The sequence below is a fragment of the Microcebus murinus genome, chromosome 9 (genome assembly GCF_040939455.1).
Source record: "Microcebus murinus isolate Inina chromosome 9, M.murinus_Inina_mat1.0, whole genome shotgun sequence".
In the NCBI taxonomy this organism is placed as follows: Eukaryota; Metazoa; Chordata; class Mammalia; order Primates; family Cheirogaleidae; genus Microcebus; species Microcebus murinus.
The window spans coordinates 51,603,855-51,609,143 of NC_134112.1; the positions used below are offsets into that span (position 1 = coordinate 51,603,855).

Genomic DNA, 5,289 nt, shown 5'->3' on the forward strand with positions numbered 1-5,289 from the left:
TTTTACCCTTGTCACTTTCTTCAAAATTCTTTTTTCCTGGATCTTCAAGAGGCTGGCTCCATCTCATCATTCATGAGTCGAGTGTCAGTTTCTCTGTGAAGCTTCTACTAATTCTTCCATCTAAAGTAACAATTCTTGTCACTCTATTTCATTATATTATCTTAATTTTCTTCATTTCATTGACTACTACTTATTTATTTAGCAAGTATTTTTTGAGTACCCACAATGTGTCAGGCACTATTGAAGAGGCTGCGGATAATGCAGTAGTGAAAGAAGATAAATCCCTGCATTCATGGAACTTATATTCTGAAATCCTTTTTAATGCACTCTTACTGTATTCCCACAAGCATGTGAGCTCCATGAGAGCAGAGACCTTCTATTTCTTGTTCTTGGCCGTAAAGCCAATTTCTAGGATTCTGTAAATTAGTAGATGCTCAATTTTGCACTGTTGTATGAATGAACCCATATTGTAAAAGTGTTTCAGAATTTCAATATGCCTCTACCTCACTGGCTAACCAGGATCCAGTGCTGTTTTTTTCCTCTTTTAAAACTACTGCCTGGGAGGATCCTGAAAGCACCATGATATGATAGTGAATCATTCCCTGGTATATCTAGTTCCTCTGCTTTTATTAGTTGAGCTTATCCAGGTAGTTATGATTTTTCTCAAACTTTTTTATGGCAAGAGTGTTAAATTTTCATTGGTGCCTAACAAATTTCCATAAATTTAGTGATTTAAAACAACACACAGTTACTATTTTGCAGTGCTAGTGCATCAGAGTTCTGGGCACAGCTTAACCTGGAGCTGCCTTTGGAGTCTCTCACCAGGCTTGCAATTACGGTATTAACCAGATTGGGGTCTCATGTGAAGCCTCAACCAGGAAAGGCTGTGCTTCCAAATTCATGCAGTTGTGGGAAGAATTCATTTCCTTGAGAATCATTGAAATGAGGGCTTTAATTCCTAACTGGCTATTGGCTGGAGGTCGTTCATCACTGTTTGCCTTTCCAACACAGCAGCCACCTTCATCAAAACATGTAAGCCCAGAAAGCAGTAGTGTCTCATAGTGAGACAGAAGTTATAATTTCATGTACGTTAATCCCTAAATGCCATCCCATCTCCTTTGTGATATTCTGTTGATTAGAAGCAAAAAACAAGCTAGCTCACACTCAAGAGGAAGGAATTGCACAAGAAATGAATCCCAGAAGACTGGGATCATTGAAGGCATCACAGAGTCTGATTGCTACAACATTTGTCCAAATGCTATTTTAATTGATTGGTTTAATTAATAATGAAAAAAATAATATATGAGTGGAAAAAGAGAGTTGTTGGCAAAAATCTGTTATATGCATTGTAAAGACATGGTAAAGTCAGTTTATTAAATAAAACATTTTTGAGTTGTGTGTGGGCTAGTACACTATGAAAAACAATAACCATGTATATTTCTGTACACCGGCTTTTTAAAATTAGTGTCTAATTTCTTGTCCTACTTTTAAATATGTAAATTTAAATTATAAATTTTAACTGATCCATTTTGGATATGTGACTTATGCAACAGAGAAAATATAGAAATTTCATCAGCTATAATCAAAAAGGCCCTGCCATTGCATCAAAAATGTGGGTAGCCCAGATGTTTGTAACAAATTGAGTTTGGTATAGATCCTAGAGGAAAAAAGTAACTCATGATATCCGCATATTGAACACTAACTGGGAGCAGGTTTTTGCTAATAATGTATGCTGCTCAGAGACTTATAGAAGACTTAAAGTCATTTATCAATAGTGAAAATTGGATTATGGAGCAACTCCACAAAATTGAAGAAATGGGTCTAAATGAGAATATGTCACATTTACTTATGAAAATAATGGCATAAAAAATCAGAGCATGCAGCATCCAGAATCAGAAAGTCAAAGAAGAAATCACAGCAAACACTTGCAGTAATGCAGCTCATATTCAAAATTGCTATTTAAAAAAAAAAATCAGCAATCCAAGAACTTAAAAAATGTAAATATTTTCTCTTTACCAGTTTAATGCAGCTCACAAACATCAGCATGGATGGATTCTGAATTATTCAAAGAAACATGTGAAAAAATAAACTTACATAAAAAGCCAAATGCTTTTGAGAAAATTGTCACAATTCCATGTAAAAAACTTAAAAGAAGGCAACATAAAGACTTTTTGTCTCCTTAATGTGATATTTTTTTATTCAGCTAATACATTAAATAATTCTGGATTGTTTTAAAATGTGATGCAGGCCAATATTTTCCAGTTTTGGAAAAAAATACAAGAATACGGTTCTTATAAAATCCTTAGGATTTGTTAAACAAAGACTATTATGATATATCCTTATGAACTTAACTCCTACTTTAGCCTTTGATCAATAAGGGTTGAAATTATCTGTAACTGATAGTACTATAGTAAACCCTGAACTACAAAAAATAATTAATATTGCAGAGTATTAACTGATTTTAAGTCAATTAGAGATTTCAAAAGTATACCTGAAGACAAAACATAAGGTAGGGTTGTGGTGACTATTCTGAAAAATAAAATTATTGAAAATACAGATTCTCTTCCTTTAGTGATATATTCACTGAAGGCCCAGACTTCACCACTATGTAACATATTAATATAGCAAAATTAAGCTTCTACTCCATGGGTATATACAAATAAAAAGTAAATAGAAAAAAAAACCCAAGGGTTTGAAGAAAAGATATACAGATTCCTATATGTATTGACAAAAATAACTTAAATATGTAAAAGCTATAAAATTACATCTAGAACCAAAAATTGCTCATGTATTATAAAAAAGTCATAGATATAGTTATATGTTATATTGAGTTATATGTTATATTGACCGGATACTGTTTCAGCCAACTTATTATCATGGTCAACACCAGGCTGAAAATCAAATATACAGACATGATGCTAGAGCAGAGAGAACTGAAGAGAAATGGAGCTTAAGATGTTACAGGCATACCTGAGGACAATCCTACCTGTGAATGTTACAGTAATAAGAACCAAAGAGTCATTGTGAGAAAGATGTCCTGTTCACCCAAACCTGCCCCTAGAAGAAATTAGGGATGTTTTCCTCTGCCATATGTGCTCCCAATGAAGGAGTGCTTCATGGGAAAAGGCTTCTGTGAACTTTGCAAAGGAGGTGAGAGGTATATTGGAAAGAAATGAGTCCCTCCTGTTTCAATGTACAGAATGACCATCACCAAAGTGAGTTTATGCCCAGTCACTGGAATGAGAGAGATGCTAAGGAAATTCAACATAGAGATAACTTTGGATCCAGCCATAGCCAATGTCTAACTAGACTTGTCTGAGGATCTGAAATGTATGAAATACAGAGGAATTAGATAGCAGTTACCTGACAACCCGGAAATAACTTACCAGGCTGCAACTGTGCTGAGTGCTCAGATCTTCACCTGTGGGAGACACGATTGGGAGATGGAAGTGAAAAACAAGGCCTAGTGGGAAGTAGGTATCTTCAAGGACTCAGTGAGCAGGAAGGGGAATCTTCCAAAGCTACCAGGGTATCTCTTCTCACTTGTAGGATTAAAAATTAGAGATAATTACAGTCTTTGGGTCTCATCACCTTTAAAAGGCCAACATGTCAGAGAACCTGTGCATAAAGTTAGTGTTTTCTTAGAATATGAATCTAGACATATAGCATTCTATAATGTGACAGATGAGTACCATTCTACAGTTTCTCACTAGTCTCTTTCCAAGAGACTCTCAGGCTGATCTTCTCCCTTTGTTTCCTAAATGAAGGGACAAACATAGATCCTCTAACCATATACTCACTGAAAAGCCACATCTGAGGGATATACCTCTGAGCCTTCCCTGAGGACGAGGTCTAAGACCAGCAGATAGCTATTAATTAAGATGGTTAATGCATTGACAAGATTAACATCAGGTGATCTGAAAGAACTCCCTTCCCTCCCACTACCACCACAAAGAATTTCTATTAACTTGAGCCCTCAATGAACAGCCAAATTATATAATCAACTTCAACATCACTAGAAGACATCTGATCATATCCTGTCTTTTAAATAAATTCTTTATCTAAACTACCCAATGTATGTAAAAGTCACCCAAACTACAGAGATAAAACTAGCCTCTATTGTCCTAAATCTTACTGTCATAAGCCAGTTTTATAAATATATGACACTTTTTCAAGAAGATTTCTCAATGGAGACCTTACAAGCCAGTGGGATTAGGACCCCATCTTCAGTCTTCATAAACAGAACAACTGCCAGCCTACAATTTTGTATCCTACAAGATTAAGTTTCATATATGAAGGAGAAATAAAGACTCTTCCAGACAAGCACTGAGGGAATTTGTCAGGACCAGACCTGCCCTGCAGTAAATACTCAGAACTGCATTATACATAGATCAGCACAATAGAAACTCACCAGTGTAATGCCACCCAAAAGTTAAAGCCCAGAGTCCTTATAAAACAATATCACAAGAGGATAAGAAAAGCAATAAGTTATTAACCAACATGATGAACAAAATAGCATACCACATATCAGTTTCTCAAAAATGTGAATGGTCTGAATACCCTACTAAGGAGATATAAGTAGGCTGAATAGATGAAAAAGTACACCCCAAATATCTGCTATATTTAGGGAAACACATCTAACCCACAAGGACACATACAGACTCAAGATGAAGGGATGGAAAAAGATATTTCATGCAAATGGAAACCAAAAGAAAGCAGGTATAGACATATCAGATAAAATTGACTCTAAATACACAATGATAAAGAAAGAAAAAGACAAATGGTCATTTAATAATGGTAAAGGGAATGATTCAACAAGAAGACATAACAATCCTAAATATTTATGCACCTAACACAGGAGAATTCTGATTCATAAAGCAAATTCTATATCTAAGTAAAGGGATAAATGGCAGCATCATAATTTCTGGGGATTTCTATATCCCACAGACAGAGATGGAAACATCATCTAAGCAGAAAATAAAGAAACACTGGACTTAAATGGGACTATAAAACAAATGGGCCTAACAGACATTTACAGAACATTTTACCAAAAAACTACTGAATATACATTCTTCTCATCAGCACATAGAACATTCTGTAAGACTGATAATGTCTTAGGCCACAAAACACATCTCAACAAATTCAAAAACATTGAACTCATACCATGTATTTTATTAGACCACAGTGGAATAAAACTAGAAATCAATTCCAAGAGAAAGACTCAATTCTACAAAATGTCATGGAAATTAAACAACTTCCTGCTGAACAATTAGTGGGTCAATAATAAAA

The 5,289-nt window shown here is 34.9% G+C and overlaps 1 pseudogene; it reads left to right on the top strand.

Moving 5' to 3' along the window:
• Positions 1 to 3,239: 3,239 nt before the first annotated feature.
• LOC105879328 (putative E3 ubiquitin-protein ligase TRIML1 pseudogene) lies at positions 3,240 to 3,817 on the top strand (annotated as a pseudogene).
• Positions 3,818 to 5,289: the final 1,472 nt, after the last annotated feature.